Below are 18,220 nucleotides of genomic sequence, written 5' to 3' on the forward strand. Positions count from 1 at the left end.
ATACAGTCAAGCACTCAATATTAAGGTTTTTAGCAAATTGTAGCCGTAACAACAATTCTTCATATTCAACAACATTATTTGTCGCCTCAAACTATGGTTTTAAAGAGAAATGGATAAGCTTTCGCTTTGGGGATACCAGCAATACACCTGCTCCATTACATTCCCTAGAATAAGCACCATTAAAATATAATATCCAAACATGACTAGGCTCTAGTTGTTCCTTACCAAGCTGAGCAAAAAATGCCACCTGGTTGTCATCCATGATTTGATCATCTTCTTCCAACAAAAGACAGGAAAAATCCTTTTCCCAACCATACATAGGAGTATTGTTTGAACAATCAGATTTAGCAACTATCTTTACAAATATGCACTCTCTATATAATCTGCGTTCCTCTCCACCAAACACTGGGATGGTAGCATATGTTATATCAATATTAATAGACCCTATGAGTTTCATCCCCCATGACCTGGAAAGGAGCATACCAAACCTTCCAGGGATGTCAAAAACTACGATATCCACTATCGTGCTTTCCACTGGGACTTGAGCCAAATTAAACACTAGATCTTTGATCGTACCCAGGCACTTTACTCTTTTAGAGTAAAAATAGTATAAATCTTTCTATGGTTTTGTTATCTGCAGACCTAATTGTTCCATTATAGACAGTGGCATTAAATTATGAGAAGCTCCTAAGTCGATCATATAATTGTGCAACAACAAATCATAGATCACTAGGGTGAGATAGAATCGGCGAGTGGAAGGGTCCTGCTCCTCCACATGTGGACCAAAAACAGCCATAAGTGTTTCTTCCTACAGATTAAGGTTGTCTTGAAGGTGGATAATGTGTTGGCATTATGAGACAAGTGTTGTCCTTGATGGCAAACCTCACTGATGACAAATCATAGTGAAGAAGGTCAGCAGCAAGGAATTGATGATCAGACTATAAGAAGAAGAGAAAATTCATATACGCAGGTTCATCAAGCCCAAGTCGCGTGTACACGCAGGTTGTCTTCAGTAAAAGCGCGTGTATGTGGAAAACTCCTTTTTGGTCCGTGGCGGTTATTCCTTGGAAGTTGTGCCTATGGTTTCGGACCATGGTGTCTCGACGGACGTGTCGATCCCTAGTTTTGAGTTGATGGTTTTGGATTTCTATGGTTTTGGCTCGTGGTATTGAGCAAGGCCTAAGGCTATATAAGGAGAAGAAGATCATTAGGCAAATGTATCTGAAATGTCTTGAATATCTGATGAAGTATTAGATCCAGTATGCAAGTTATTGGTTGATGGTGTATTGCTTGATCTGAGCTAAGGAGAGATCTCATCGGTTGATGGAGAACAAGATCTAAGGAGAGATCGGGATCAAATGGTTTGAAATGAACTATCTTTATATGGTTGATTATGCGAATTTCTAGATCTGCATACTGACGCAATGTTATGTTCTGGGTATAACTGAAATCTGGTACAGCTGCAAGTTATGAAAATTTATTTTTAGATCTATACGCAGGTTGTCTTCGGTAAAACCGCGTGTATACACGGGTTTCCTTCATAGTAGTAGCGTATATCTTTTGGAGCTTGATTTTTGGGTTGCAGCTGGATCTGACTGTTATTGCAAAGTTCTGTAGTCTGCTCTGTGTTCTGGTGACTGGGTTTGACAGGGTTTCAGTGGTTCAGTGATTCAAAGATTGATGATGCTAGTATTGGTTGTTTTATATGATTTGTGAATGAATCATGGTCTTCAGATTGTAATGTTGTGCTTCAGGAGTATCCAGTCTGAAAATTGATGAAAAGTGGTACCTGAAGGAAAGAAGATTGTAGGCCAGCACCTACGTACTAGTATCTTAGCTAGTACAAGAGCAAAGGGGGTTGGAGCTCCCCCAAGGAAGTTTAGAGAACGAGAGAAGGTTGAAGCCTTCGGCAGGTTGTAGCCTACGTACTGGTATAAGGCTGCACCAGTACAAAAGATTGTAAATTGAAATTCTTATTAAAGAAAGATAGAGACAACTTGCAGTAGGTGGTTTTCACCCACATTGGGTTTCCACCTTATATCATGGTGTTCATGTGTGTGGCTTTTGTGTGATGATCTGTTCTGTTATACTGCATCTGTTTACTCTTAATATGGTGAATGATGACCTGATGCACTTAACTGAAGATAAACTAACTGAATTATAAGTTTTCTGGTTATACGCTGTTTTCCTTAGACACACTAGCGTGTACACGCTGGTTCACTTAACTGAAGTAGCGTATATGTTTCTGAGCATTGAAAAAGTTTTATTGATCTGATAATACTGATTCACCCCCCCTCTCAGTATTATTTCCAACAATTGGTATCAGAGCAGGTCCTTCAGAGAAGCTTGATCGCTTGAAGGTAGATCATTCATCATGAGCAACTACGAGAGAGAAGCATCAATCAGGCCACCGGTTTTTGATGGGACAAACTTCAATTATTGGAAGGTAAGAGTTACTGCCTATCTTCAATCTCTTGGTACAGAAGTTTGGGACATCGTAGAAACAGGCTACACTTTTCCTTCAGCTACTCCTACAGATGCAGCTGAGAAAAAGAAGTATGAAACAAATGCGAAAGCAGTCAGTACCCTATTAGGATGTATATCCCAAACGGAATTCATGAAGGTAATGCACTACAAATCCGCAAAAGAGATATGGGACAAAATTGTCACGAGCTATGAAGGAGATGAACAGGTAAAGCGTGCTAAACTTCAAACTCTCAGGATTCAATATGAGACTCTCAAGATGTATAATGATGAAAGTGTGGCCAACTATTTTCTTCGGGTAGATGAGATTGTTAATTGCATGAAAAATTTGGGTGAAGAAATAAAAGAGGCTATAGTGGTTGAAAAGGTTCTAAGATCATTGTCCCCCAAGTTTGAATCTGAAGTATCTGCAATAGAAGAAAAGGAAAATCTACGAATTCTTACTATGCCTCAGCTACATGGAATTCTAACTGCTTATGAAATGAGAAAGGGAGGTCCATCAGACAGAAGAGAAGCTGCTTTCAAGGCATCAGGCAAAGAAGATTATTATAAAGCAAGCCACGTCCCAGAAGAAGAGGAAGAAGAATCAAATTTTGTCAGAAATCTTCAAAGGGGTTCTGGAAGGTTCAGAGGTAAGTTACCTTTTAAATGCTTTGCTTGTGGAAGAGTAGGTCATTATGCTGCAAAATGTCCTTATAAGGATAAAGGAAAGGAACCTGCTAGATGGAACAAGAAACAGAGTGAAAATAAGAAAAGCTACTACACTCATGAAGATAGTGATGGTCTATCGATTAGTGATGAAGATGAACGAGGTAATGAATATAAGTTGTTAATGGCATTTGAAGATGATGATTATATGGATGCTATAGATGTGGATAATCTTTAGGATGAAATTACTAGACTCAAGAGATGTATAGAACAAAAGAATATGATCATTGATACTCTACAATTTCAAATTGATGAAAAGGAAAAACATCTTGAAAAACTAGAAGGTGAAATTGTTGGTCTTAGAAAAGAGATTGAGAAAACAAAAGCTATTAATCTTAAATTTGTTAAAGGATCTGAAACCTTGGATGAGATTATCAATGTGCAGCGATCTCCTCTGATCAAGACAGGTCTTGGATATCATGGAGAAACATCTCAAGCCTCTACCTCTAAAAGTTATCTTGATGCAGCAAGGAAAAGCGAGCAAAGGCCAAATAAAAGTAATCAAGTGAATCAGGGACAGTTTACCTCAAGAACAAATAAAGACCATCAAGAAATTTGGGGACAAACTACCTTAAGGACAAACAGAAGCTACAATCAGCCACAGGTAAAATCTTCCCAATTTGCTCCAAGAATAAATAGAAGCTACAATCGGTTGGATGATAGATCCGATTATCGCAGAATTTTCTTTAATGGCCAATGCTTTTCTTGCCATAACTTCGGTCACAAAGCAGCTCAATGTGTTGCATACAAGACAATCATGACTAGAGAAGCTCAAAAGCAAGGGAGAATGACTGAAACCATGAAAAGGACTTATAAGAACTTTTCGGTTCTTGAAAATGAAGTTGAATGCTCTATTTGTAATAACTTTGGTCATGAAGACTCTGAATGCAGGAGCAGGTTCCGGAAGACAATTCAGAAGGAGCAAAACTCAAGTGTCAGAACATGGAGAATAAAGGAACCACAACCAGAAAGATGTGGGATAGCCTTTTATGCAGAAGGTCAAGAAAGTCTATGGTACATTGACAGCGGATGTTCGAAGCATATGACAGGGGACATAGAAAAGCTTGAGTCATATACCGCATTAGAAAAAGGGAAGAAAGTTTCTTTTGGAAATGATATCTCTGCAGCCATAAAAGGAAAAGGTGTGGCTCCATTGAAAGAGAAGGTCAAAGCTGGAAATGTTTTGTATGTTGATGGATTGAAGCATAATCTTCTGAGTGTCAGTCAGATGTGCGATCAAGGAACAGAGGTAATATTTAGATCAAATGGATGTTGTAGAGCCTCTAACTTGCACTTGATTATCCATCATTACCTACAGCTTTTCCTCACTTATCCCTCTCTTTTGCTCTATTTTCTGCATAAACTTACCCAGATCATTACATGTGATGGCTTTAAGCATGATTAAGGAACTTTGCTAATGTGTGACTGTTTTGTTTAGATTTTGACATATTTACAGAGATTCCGCAGCTGTCTGGCAATTCCGCAGCCATTCAGTGATTCCGCAGCCTTTTTGTTAATCTCAAGGTTCCACGTGTCATTTTGCAAAACGAGCCACATGGGCACGTGGCAATAAAGGTGCTCAAGGTTCCTGTGCTCTTGGTTCGGTCAGCCACATCATCTACACCTCCGGTCAACGAGGGTCAAGCCACGGTCAACAAAGGCAGCTTAACGGTGTTGCGTAAGCTGTTGGGTCACGTCAATGCAACTGGTGATTTGTCCGTGTTACGCAGGTGGTGGGAAACATAATCTAACCCTGGATTCAATTCCCATAACGACCAGAACCTCCAGCTCATCCACGAGGCTCATGACATGTTGCTGAACCTTTATTACACATGACAGATTAGTTAATTTTCAGTTTCTAGCTTTACACATTAGGCAATCGTTTAGATGCCTATAAAAACTAGCGTCTGTGTACGCTTAATGTTACTTTTTAGTTGCTGTGTTTTATGAACTTGTTATAATTTTAGTGCATTTCAAGACTCTGTTTTGATAGTGCTGTTCTAGCACTCTTGACTGTAATTTTCTGCATATGGAGTAATAGAAAACAGTGCTGTTCTGTTCACTTTTTAGTAGCTGATCTTTCAAGTTGGCTACGTGGATGGAGGGCCCCCATCTGTGACAACCCGTGTACATAGTGTTTGGTTTCATTTTCATGCTTTCAGCAATCTTTATTTTTTTATCATGTATAATAGTTTGATTTCATGTCATTTTATTTCCAGCATTCTTTTAAACTGATCAGTATTCTTTTTGCAGGTTTTTAAACCCGGGATTGTGTGTGTGTTTGTGTATTTGCTTTATATCTGGTGGTATTTTCAGTTGACAGATTCAAAGTTGCTGCCTTTACTTTATTTTCATAGCTTACTTCTAGTTTAGTTTCTCAAAGCTATATGTTAACATATTGATGGTCTCTATATCATAAATTGATTATCTTTCAGAGAGCAGAATACTAATAAATTACAGCTGGCTTTGAGTACTTTTTAGACTAATCTTTAACTACTTTCTAATCGTGCTTTACATAGTACCATATGATAGAAGCAGAGAGTTAGAGAGAGCTGAACATTATAACTAGTCTTTAAAGTAGATTTTTCTCATTTTTTTATCATTTCTTAGACTTATCTTTAGCTACTTCCTAATCGTGTTTTACACAGTACTATGTGTTAGAAGCAGAGAGTTAGGAAGAGATAAACATTATCATTGGTCTTTGAAGTGATTTTCTTACCTTTTTATTTGCAGCAGCATGAATGGTGTCTAGTGCCATTAGAAAGTGGTTCTTTGCTTTCAGCTCATTTCAAGTTATTTATTTCTTTCAAGCTTTTCCTTTTCAGCAAGTAGTTAGAAACCACCCATCACACACCCTCACTCATCTAGAATTCACCTTACACACACTATCACTCATCTGTTTATAAAAACTCCATTCCATCTTAGGAAGATAACTTGACCACAAACAACACCCCCAAACGACAAAAATATCTAAGAGGTTGCTTAAGTACATATAGTACACATTCACTTCTTCAGCTTACGAGCCCCGGGTTGACAATTAATGACATCAATTTAGGAACACTAAATTGACTAAACATTTTGGCGCCGTTGCCGGGGAAGTGAAATTAAGTAGCCATATTCTTAGAAAAAAAAAACATAAAAATTTCAAGGAAAGAAGTTGATAACCTATCAAAGTATGCTCTCCTCTTGCACTGCAAGGTGATCTGGAGGATCAGAAAAGAGAAAGTTATTGATTTGGTAGTTTCTTGAGTATGCTCTCTTCTTGCACCTAGAGTGAACTGGAAGATCAAAAAAAGAACTATTAACTTGACTTGAAGAAAATAATAAAAAATGACATGCATAGAGCTAGAGATTCTAGAGGAAGGTTTTTAGCTAGAGCTCGAAGTTCAATTTTTACAAGTCCATCTGCTTCAAGGGATAGACAAGAGACACCTCCCTTATCTCCAACCGACACTCCTAGTCCTAGAATTCCTAGAATTCAAGAGCCAAGAGTTGACTCTCCTACACCTTCTATTGAATTTGAACTAGGAAGAGACTCTTCTCTTTCTCCTACAGAAAGACCAATTGTCATTGAGGAAGTGGAATCATCTGAAGAAGAAGGAGAAATCTCTTCTCATTCACCTTTTGTAGAGGAACCAGAAGATTTTGAAATCCCTAGGAGAACCATCATGGCCGAGGAAGAAGGAGGTGGTAGAGGTAGAGGTAGAGGAGGAGGAGGAAACAACAACAATAATGGAGGTAGAGGTCCCCTTGGAGGAGGAAATAGAGATGGGGATAATTCATTTGGGTTTCCCATTGTTAATGAGGATTCCCGAGCCACTATGAAAAACATATCACCATCTGTCCTCCCAAATTTCCATGGGTTAAGAACTGAGGACCCTGAAACATTTTTGTTTGAGTTTGAAGTGGTGTGTCGAACTTATGACTACCTGGATGACTCTCAGAAAATAAAATTGTTCCCTTCAACACTGAAGGATCAAGCCTTGAAATGGTTCATGGGGTTACTCACTCAATCCATTAGGTCTTGGGATGAAATGAAACAGACATTTTTGGATAGGTATTTGGATTATTGTATGCCTACTAATCATAAGGACGAGGTTTTTAAAATGATACAAAGAGAAGATGAGAGCTTAGAAGATTTACTTGAAAGATTTCAATATAACTTGAAAAGAGCAAAAATGAATACCTTGGATGAAGAGACCTTAAAAGCCCTCTTATTAAAATCCATTAGGGATGAATGGATAGATATCCTAAACATGATGGGGAAAGGGGATATTTCTCAACTTTCACTCAATGATATAGCAGAACTTTGTATCCATCTCTCAAGAGGCAAATCAAAAACTCAAAAAGGGCCTAGAGATCCTTCTCTCCTTAGGGCAAATAAATCTGCAACAGGATCAGTAAGTAGGGCTGAAATCGGCAATATGCTTGATGAATTTAAAACTGACATCTTAGGGAGTCTTAGTGAACAACTTGATACCCTTAAGATTCACAATAAACAAAAAGCAGAAGCTGAGGCTTTGGCTATCTTTTGCCCGAAATGTAGAAAAAAACATGCTTTAAGGGAATGTCCCTTAGATGCACACGTTGTAGAAACATGTGTAATTTGCTCAGAAACTCATGAGACCAAGGATTGTCCTTCAATTCCTGGCCTCAAAGCGTCTTTCAAGAGGATCCAAGTACACTTGAATCTCTCTGTTTTATTACAAGGAGACCTTGGCAAGGGCAACAGAATCAAGGGTTTAACAACTCTATGAATTCTCAATCCCAACCAAATTGGAATCCTTGGCAATAACCTTGGCCTCAACCTCAAAATGCTTTTCAAGCATGGATGCAAAGCATGCAAAATACTTATGGGAGATTTGCTCAATTCTATCAATATCCTCCATCATTTCAGAATCAGCAAGCTCCACAACTTCCAAACCAAGGTCAACAACTATCATTGCCATACCCTCAACAACAACAACCTCCTCCACAAAATCAATATTCTCAACTCTCGCTTCAATCCCAGCAGAAATCAAATCAACTTCCCTCTCAGCCATTACCAAATCCAAATAATAGGAACCCTCAAAATGCTTACATGATGGAAGGTCAACCATTCCCTACCTATATGGTTGTTCCTCTCAATGAAGTACAACTCAGATCAGGTAGAATCTTAGATCAACCTTCTACAAGTGTTCAACAACCAAGCATTTCTGAGGAAGAATCTCTCAAAGTCAATAAGGGTTCTGAAGTATCACTTCAAAACCAAAATATCCAAAAAGAAAAAGAAAAAGAATCAACCTCTACAACTCCCATAGTTGAGCAACCTACACCTTTAGCTACACCTCCTTTTCCTGAAAGATTACAAATCGACAAAGGAGTGGAAAAGCAAATATGGGTGCCTGACTATAGTTTTCTAGATGAATTGAAGAATGTCTGTATCAAGATCCCCTTGTTACAAGCCATTAAAGAAATTCCCATTCTAGCGAAGACAATAAAGGAGTTGAGTTTGAAGAAAACAGGAAAGAGAACCAGAGATACCAAAAGGATACATCTAGTTGGAAAAATTGCAGACATTATGATGGGTAAGATTACCATGCAAAAATATGTGGATCCTAGTAGCCCTATTGTCAAAACTCATATTAATGGGGTTGAAATCCCAAATACTTTGATTGACTTAGGAGCCGTGATCAACATCATGAGTAGACCGACCATGGATCAGTTAAAGCTTCCTAACCTTCTCTTTACACCTACTTTGTTGCAGCTTGCAGATAGATCAATCATTAAACCTGATGGTGTATTGGAAGACATTCCAGTCTCCCTAGATTCTTGGGAATATCCAGTTGATTTTATGATTTTAACTCCCAAGAACAATCTAGGAGGACATCCTCTTATTTTAGGAAGACCTTGGCTGGCCACAGCTGATACTTTCATAAGTTGTAGGTCTGGGGACATGTATATATCAGATGGTAATTCCAACAAGAAATTCAACTTGTATCCTCCAGCAAAGGCAATAACAGAAATAGGAGAAGATGAGTGGGTTGATGATGAGGATACTATTCAACCTGTTCTAACCATCTCTGAGATCAGTGAGGATAGTCAAATTCTAAATACATTAGAAAATTTTGAAATACCTTTAGAATATGACTCTACACAGTTTCAGTTAGATGCAGACATTGAATATCTCTCCTCTAGACAGATGTCTCTCTTCTCAATGGAAGAGTTTGGTAGTTCTACAGTTGAAATCCTTCCAGGAAAACCATTGAACATTAACAAAAACTTGGAAAGACCACAACAAGAAGAATTAACTAAACTGTTGCAAAAACATTCCACTGCCTTTGCATGGGAATACACTGACATGAAAGGAATCGATCCTAAGACTTGTATTCATCACATTTATATTGAAGAAAACAGCAGGCCTATTAGGCAACCACAAAGAAGGATGAATCCAAATCTTAGGGAAATCGTGAAAGAAGAACTCTAGAAATTGCTCAAGGTAAACTTCATTTACCCCATTTCAGATAGCCAATGGGTTTCTCCCTTGGTTATAGTGCCCAAAAAGAATGGTAAATGGAGAGTTTGCATTGATTATCGAGAATTGAACAAGGCAACCTTAAAAGATCATTTCCCTCTACCTTTTATTGATCAGGTACTAGACACTTTAGCAGGTAAAAAGTATTTCTCATTCTTGGATGGTTTTAGTGGGTATAATCAAATTCAGGTAGCACCTGAAGATCAAGACAAAACCACATTCACTTGTCCTTGGGGAACTTTTGCCTACCGAATACTTCCTTTTGGATTGTGCAATGCACCCGCTACATTTCAAAGGGCTGTACTAGGAATCTTTTCAGATCTGATTCATGATTGTGTAGAGGTATACATGGACGATTTCATAGTTTATGGTAATACATTTGAAGAAGCTTTGGAAAATTTGGAAAAAGTACTGGTAAGATGTAAGGAAACAAATCTTTCTTTAAGTCATGAAAAGTGTTTTATGATGTTTACTGAAGGGATTGTTTTAGGACATCATATTTCAGGAGATGGGATTAAGGTTGATAGATCCAAAGTTGAAGTCATCTCTAAGTTACCTGTTCCAAATTGCCAGAAATATGTTAGAAGTTTTCTTGGGTTTACTGGATATTACAGAAGATTTATTGAAAACTTCACTAAGATAGCATCTCCTCTTTTCAAATTGCTTACCAAAGACTGTGAGTTTAAATGGGATCCTGAGTGTCAATCTGCCTTTGAAGCTTTAAAGACTAGAATATCTGAAGCACCCATCTTAAGGGGGCCAAATTGGAAACTCCCTTTCCACATTTCTACTGATGCTTCAGATACAGCTCTAGGAGCTGTTTTGGGACAAAAGGATTTGATCCCTTATGCCATTTATTACACCAGTAAAAATTTGACTCCTACTGAGTTAAATTATACTGTTACAGAAAAAGAGTTCTTAGCTATGGTACATGCGATCAATAAGTTTAGACACTACATAACCGGCTATGAAACCTTTGTCCATACTGATCACTCTGCCATAAGATATTTAATGAACAAACCTGTTACTAATGGTAGAGTTACAAGATGGCTTTTACTCTTACAAGAATTCAACATTACTGTGTTAGATAGGCCTGGAAAACAAAACACAGTAGCTAATTTCTTGTCTAGAATCCAAAACACTAATGAGGATTCTCCAGTAGAAGATAAGTTTCCAGATGAATACTTTTTTGCAGTAACTACCAAGACCCCTTGGTATGCAGATATGGCTAATTATCTAGTTACAGGGAAGCTTCCTCTACACTCATTTCCTAATGAAAAAAGGAAAATCATTCAGGAGAGTTCACATTATTCTTGGATTTCTAATGAATTGTTCAGAACAGGGCCAGATTGTATAATCAGAAGGTGTGTTCGGGAAGATGAAATGCCTGACATCCTTAAGGCATGTCATGATGAACCATGCGGTGGGCACTTTGCTGACAAGAGGACAGCCTATAAAATCCTTTCTCTAGGATATTATTGGCCTTCTCTCTTTAAAGATGCAAAGCAGTCTGTTAGAAGGTGTGACAGCTGCCAAAGAGTTGGGAGACCAACTCCTTCAAATGAAATGCCACTACAACCTCAGGTATGCATCGAACCCTTTGAAAAATGGGCTCTAGATTTCGTTGGACCAATTAATCCACCATCAAAGCAAAAGAAGTATATACTGGTTTGTACTGATTATGTTACTAAGTGGGTAGAAGCCAAGGCATTGCCTTCTGCCACTGAAAATTCAGTTGTTCAATTTCTTTTTGAGGATATTTTCACTCGTTTTGGTGTCCCAAGGGAAATTGTAACAAATCATGGCAGCCAATTTACATCTAAATTGATGGAGAAGCTGATGGAGGAATATAAGATCAAGCACAGAACATCTACTCCCTACCATCCGCAATCCAATGGCCAAGTGGAATCTACCAATAAAGTTCTTGAAGGCATTGTCACCAAGACTGTTCATCTTCATAGAAGAGATTGGGCGGAAAGGCTTCCTGAAGCCTTATGGGCCTATCGAACCACATGGAGGAACACAACAGGACATTCTCCCTATGAACTTGTTTATGGGAAGGAAGCCCTGCTCCCCATTGAGTTCCAAATCAAGACCTTCAAGATGGCAGTCCAATTGGGAATGAGCCTCTCAGAAGCCCAAAAACACAGAATGGACCAGCTAAATGAGCTAGATGAAATAAGACAAGATGCAATTCTAAGGACCGATCTAGTTCAGCACCAAAGATCTAAATGGCATGATCGTCATATCAAAGAAAGAAAGTTTCAGAAAGGAGATTGGGCTCTATTGTTTGATTCAAAGTTCAAAGACTTCAAAGGAAAGTTTCAAACTCATTGGCTTGGGCCATATGAGGTTGATAAAGTCTTTAGCAATGGAGCAGTTCGAGTGAAAACTATTGATGAATTTCATACTCCTCTTATTGTGAATGGCCATCGCTTGAAAATCTACCAAAAGCCATTCTCAAAAGAAGAGTTTGTCAAGTTGTTTAAAGAAGATTCTGCAATCAGGTTGGTGGAGAAGGATTCTTCTCCTCCATCAGCCTAATCTTTGGTTTTTGAAAAAAAAAAAAAAAAAAAAAAAAAAAAAGAGAAAAAAATAAATAAATGTATAAGCCTGAAAACCAATCTCTGATTGGCAGTCTTATGCAGAAAACCTGAGGTGAAAATCAGGGTCACCTGACACCTCATGTTTTACAAAAAAAATCTCTCTCTCTTCCATCTCATTTCATCATTTCATCCACTTCATTCACCATCTTATTCATTCAACCACTCTCACTCCACCTCATTTCTTTCCATCCATCCATCCATTCATTACATCTCATTCCATCAATAAAGTTATTTTTTTAGATAACTAAAGTTGTTTTATGCAGCCGGAGGGTACCACTGCAGTTTCCGCAGCTGTCTGGCAATTCTGCAGCCATTCAGCAATTCCGCAGCTCTCTGCACCTGCATAAAAGAAACACAGTTTGTTTGAAAAGAAATTTACAGTTTAGAAGTCATCAACAATAAGTGGAAAAGAGTCATGCAACAGCAATAAAATAATGAAGGGTTAGTGGCAAATGATCAAAGGCAATCCAAGCGCGGATATGAGGTATGATCTAAATCCTAAACTTACGGTTATCTCATTTTTCAAAGTTTCCGGGTTATGTTTTCTGCCATTTAATGTAATGATTACCAGTCTTTCCCATCATGCGACCAAAAATCCACGTATCCCCCACACTTATCGGTCCTGTTCATCACGATTTTGAAACTCAATTGTGGCTGCTCCTCCATTAAGGTTTTCGTACCTAAGTGACGTAGACTACTGTACTACGTCTCTCTACGTCATAATCCCGCAGCCAAGTGTAAACCTATGACCGAAGCCTAAGGACCTAACCGTTTCTACCCATCATTTCATAACCCTCCTACGATCGTATCATTCCATTCACGCTGTTTCATTTCCACAGTTCCCTTATTCCGCTGTGCTCACTACGCTGCTACCTTAGCCATACTCTGTTTTACTTCTTCCTCTCTGCTAATTCTGATTATCAGTGAAAGTATGTTACGGCTGTTACATTAGAGCTGTAAATTTACTGTGTGAAGGCCACTGTTGAAGCCGTGTAACCTTTTTTCTAAAAGTTTTAGAACAAAGCCGTAAATTTACTGTGTTAAGGCCACTGTTGAAGCCGTGTAACCTTTTTTTTTTTTTTCTCCAAAAGTTTTAGAACAGTTTCGTAGAGCCAATGGGTAAAATCTTAAGGGCAGAACCAGAGGGTTCAAAATTTCTGGAGGGATATCCTCAAGTTAAAGAGGCTTTGCAGAAAGCAAACTGGCTCCAATGTATCCAGAAATTCAGAGGTTACCACAAAGAGGTTACGAAGGCCTTTGCATGTTCCTTTAGAGACAAAGACAATTAAGTGGAGATAGGGGACCTAAAGTTTACAGTCACTGAGAGCAGTATAGCACAGGCCACTTCACTCCCACAAACTGGAGAAAGATGGTTTAAAAACAGATCAGTACAAGACCAACAGTGGAAGCAAATCTTAAAGAATCCAGGTATGGATACCAGCATTTTTACAAAAGGGATTCCTGTTACTTATGTCAAGGAAGAATGGACAACTTTACTTTTATTAGTGCAAAAATTCTTTACTTGTGAGGGAAGGTTTGGAATTTTATATGTTTACCATGCCAAAGACATGATGCATTTCTTAGGAGATGATATTAACCTTCCATATTTTCTACTCTCAAGTCTTAGAAAAATGTGTTCAATTGTCCAAAGGAACCCAAGAAACATTGAACCACATCTGTATCATCATGGTCTTGTTAAGATGCTAGTTGAGGAACAGTTGAAAGCAAAAAGAGATACCTGGGAGAGATTTCTTGTGAGAAACCATTTCGAAGAGGCAGGAGAAACCTCTGTGCCTAGAAAGAGTAGAAGAAAAAGAGAAGAGGCTACCCCTGAAACTATTGTCCAAGAAGAAACTGTCCAAGACCCTGTTGAAGAAGAAAATGTTGCCCATCATTCTGAACATGAAATTGACCCTGAACCTGCTGAAGACATTGATCAAACAGCCCAAGGAATTATCACAGAAACTCTGCAAGAAATTATACAAGAAGCTGCTCAAAAGAAAAAGGAAAGTAGGAAGAAACAAAAGAAAGATAAAGGAAAATCCATAGCCCAAGAAACCTACTTTACTCCTGAGAATTCTAGTGAGGAGGACACTCAGCCATTGGCACATAGGTTGGCCCAACTTCATGAGGCTGCCCTCTCCAAAAAAATGCAAAAACAAAAACAGAAGCAACAAAAAGAAAAACAGAGCATCACCACCGTGAGAAGGAGCAGCAGGTTACAAAGCAAAAAGGGGGCCACAGAGAACAAAAAGTCATTCTTTATTGACTTGAGCACACCTCAAAAGGTTACTACAAGACTTGACTTTGAGAAAAGCTCCCCACATGTTGAGGAGGTTGAGACTAGCCCTCCACGTGAGGAAAGTCCTTTTGAGCATGAGCCTGAATTTGAACATGAACCTGAATTTGAGCATGAGCCTGAATTTGAGCATGAGCCTAGCCCAAAGAGGTCACCAGAGGTTGACCCAGATCAGCAGAAAGTTTATAATTACCTGGAGACGTTAGAACAAGCAGCTGCTGGTCCAAGCACTGTTCAACCTTTGGAACAGCAAGTTCAATCACTGAAGCAAGAAGTATTTGAGCTAGAGGTACTAAATCGCCACATCAAACAAGAAAATGAAAGACTGAAGGAACAGAGCAATGTGGACAAGATGGTCTAAGATAATACCATGCTTCATATGGGCCTTTGGCAAAAGGAAAACAAAAAGCTCAAGAAGAGATGCAGGAAGTTAAACAGAGCTTTGATCAACTTAAAATTCAGGTGTTTGATGAAAAGACCAAGAGTCAATGTGGCCACACAGAGGAAGAGGAGAAGATTGGATGTCTTAGCAGAGGCATCCCAGCAGGTGGACTAAACAATGTCTTTGTTGCATGAGGACATGCAACACCCTCGTAGTGGGGGTATGTAGAGCCTCTAACTTGCACTTGATTATCCATCATTACCTACAGCTTTTCCTCACTTATCCCTCTCTTTTGCTCTATTTTCTGCATAAACTTACCCAGATCATTACATGTGATGGCTTTAAGCATGATTAAGGAACTTTTCTAATGTGTGACTGTTTTGTTTAGATTTTGACATATTTACAGAGATTCCGCAGCTGTCTGGCAATTCCGCAGCCATTCAACGATTCCGCAACCATCTGATGATTCCGCAGCCTTTTTGTTAATCTCAAGGTTCCACGTGTCATTTTGCAAAACGAGCCACATGGGCACGTGGCAATAAAGGTGCTCAAGGTTCCTGTGCTCTTGGTTCGGTCAGCCACATCATCTACACCTCCGGTCAACGAGGGTCAAGCCACGGTCAACAAAGGCAGCTTAACGGTGTTGCGTAAGCTGTTGGGTCACGTCAATGCAACTGGTGATTTGTCCGTGTTACGCAGGTGGTGGGAAACATAATCTAACCCTGGATTCAATTCCCATAACGACCAGAACCTCCAGCTCATCCACGAGGCTCATGACGTGTTGCTGAACCTTTATTACGCATGACAGATTAGTTAATTTTCAGTTTCTAGCTTTACGCATTAGGCAATCGTTTAGATGCCTATAAAAACTAGCGTCTGTGTACGCTTAATGTTACTTTTTAGTTGCTGTGTTTTATGAACTTGTTATAATTTTAGTGCATTTCAAGACTCTGTTTTGATAGTGCTGTTCTAGCACTCTTGACTGTAATTTTCTGCATATGGAGTAATAGAAAACAGTGCTGTTCTGTTCACTTTTTAGTAGCTGATCTTTCAAGTTGGCTGCGTGGATGGAGGGCCCCCATCTGTGACAGCCCGTGTACATAGTGTTTGGTTTCATTTTCATGCTTTCAGCAATCTTTATTTTTTTTATCATGTATAATAGTTTGATTTCATGTCATTTTATTTCCAGCATTCTTTTAAACTGATCAGTATTCTTTTTGCAGGTTTTTAAACCCGGGATTGTGTGTGTGTTTGTGTATTTGCTTTATATCTGGTGGTATTTTCAGTTGATAGATTCAAAGTTGCTGCCTTTACTTTATTTTCATAGCTTACTTCTAGTTTAGTTTCTCAAAGCTATATGTTAACATATTGATGGTCTCTATATCATAAATTGATTATCTTTCAGAGAACAGAATACTAATAAATTACAGCTGGCTTTGAGTACTTTTTAGACTAATCTTTAACTACTTTCTAATCGTGCTTTACATAGTACCATATGATAGAAGCAGAGAGTTAGAGAGAGTTGAACAGTATAACTAGTCTTTAAAGTAGATTTTTCTCATTTTTTTATCATTTCTTAGACTTATCTTTAGCTACTTCCTAATCGTGTTTTACACAGTAATATGTGTTAGAAGCAGAGAGTTAGGAAGAGATAAACATTATCATTGGTCTTTGAAGTGATTTTATTACCTTTTTATTTGCAGCAGCATGAATGGTGTCTAGTGCCATTAGAAAGTGGTTCTTTGCTTTCAGCTCATTTCAAGTTATTTATTTCTTTCAAGCTTTTCCTTTTCAGCAAGTAGTTAGAAACCACCCATCACACACCCTCACTCATCTAGAATTCACCTTACACACACTATCACTCATCTGTTTATAAAAACTCCATTCCATCTTAGGAAGATAACTTGACCACAAACAACACCCCCAAACGACAAAAATATCTAAGAGGTTGCTTAAGTACATATAGTACACCTTCACTTCATCAGCTTACGAGCCCCGGGTTGACAATTAATGACATCAATTTAGGAACACTAAATTGACTAAACATATGTTGTGTTCATGATCTTGATACAGGTAAAACAGTGATCAAAGGAAGAAGGACTCCAAATAATCTATACATATTTGAAGAAGGACCACAACAATGCTATTTGAGCAAGGATGATGAACACTGGCTATGGCATCGAAGGTTGGGGCATCTAAGCTTTTCACAAATAAGGAAAGCATGCAAATATCAGGCAGTTCGTGGTCTTCCAGATATCAAAATTCCAGACAACACTATATGAAAATCTTGTCAGTTTGGAAAGCAAACCAGAACTAACTTTCCAGGGAAGGAAGGATCAACTAGCATGCCTCTTGAGCTAGTACATACAGATACATGCGGTCCATTCAGAAAAAGAACACCTCGAGGAGAAGAATACTTGATATTATTCATTGACGATTTCTCCAGGTTTGTCTGGTTAGGACTTATGAAGCACAAAGATGAAGCATTCGAAAAATTCAAATCCTTCAAATCCTTGGTTAAAAATGAATCAGGACACAAAATTAAGTGCCTCAGATCTGACAGAGGTGGGGATTTTACCTCAAACGAATTTTTCAATTTCTGTGAAGAACATGGGACAAGAAGAGAATTCTCTACAGCTAGAACTCCTCAGCAAAATGGGGTGGTGGAAAGAATGAACAGAACAATCCAACAAATGGCTCGTGCTATGCTTGATGAATCAGGTACTCCCGCAACTTTCTGGGGTGAAGCTGCACATGCTGCGGTTATTATTCTTAACAAAACAAATGTCCGAGTAAACAGCACTCAAACAACTCATGAGCTCTGGAGTGGTGAGACTCCTTCGGTGAAGCACTTCAAAATATTTGGGAGCAAATGTTATATTAAGAATACTGATGAGCAACTTGGCAAACTTGAACCAAGAGCAGATGAAGGCATTCTTCTTGGTTATTCTCCATATAGCAAAGCATACAAGTGCTACAATAAAAGACTTGGCAGAATTGTTGACAACATTGATGTAGTGGTTGATGAGAAGGGATATATTCCTAGGCAAGTTCATCATGAAGACATTGAAGAAGATGAAGGCTACACTCAAAGGCAGAATGATGAAGAAGAAGAACCTCAAGAAGAACCAGAGGAGCAGGCAAGAATAGAAGAGAAAACTCCATCCAGATATGTTCAAAAGAATCATCCAGAATCTCAGATTGTGGGGCAGAAAGAAGCAGGAATA

The sequence above is a fragment of the Pinus tabuliformis genome, chromosome J, assembly GCF_031772625.1.
Source record: "Pinus tabuliformis cultivar Carrire ecotype Pingquan chromosome J, CPIR1, whole genome shotgun sequence".
NCBI classification, from domain to species: Eukaryota; Viridiplantae; Streptophyta; class Pinopsida; order Pinales; family Pinaceae; genus Pinus; species Pinus tabuliformis.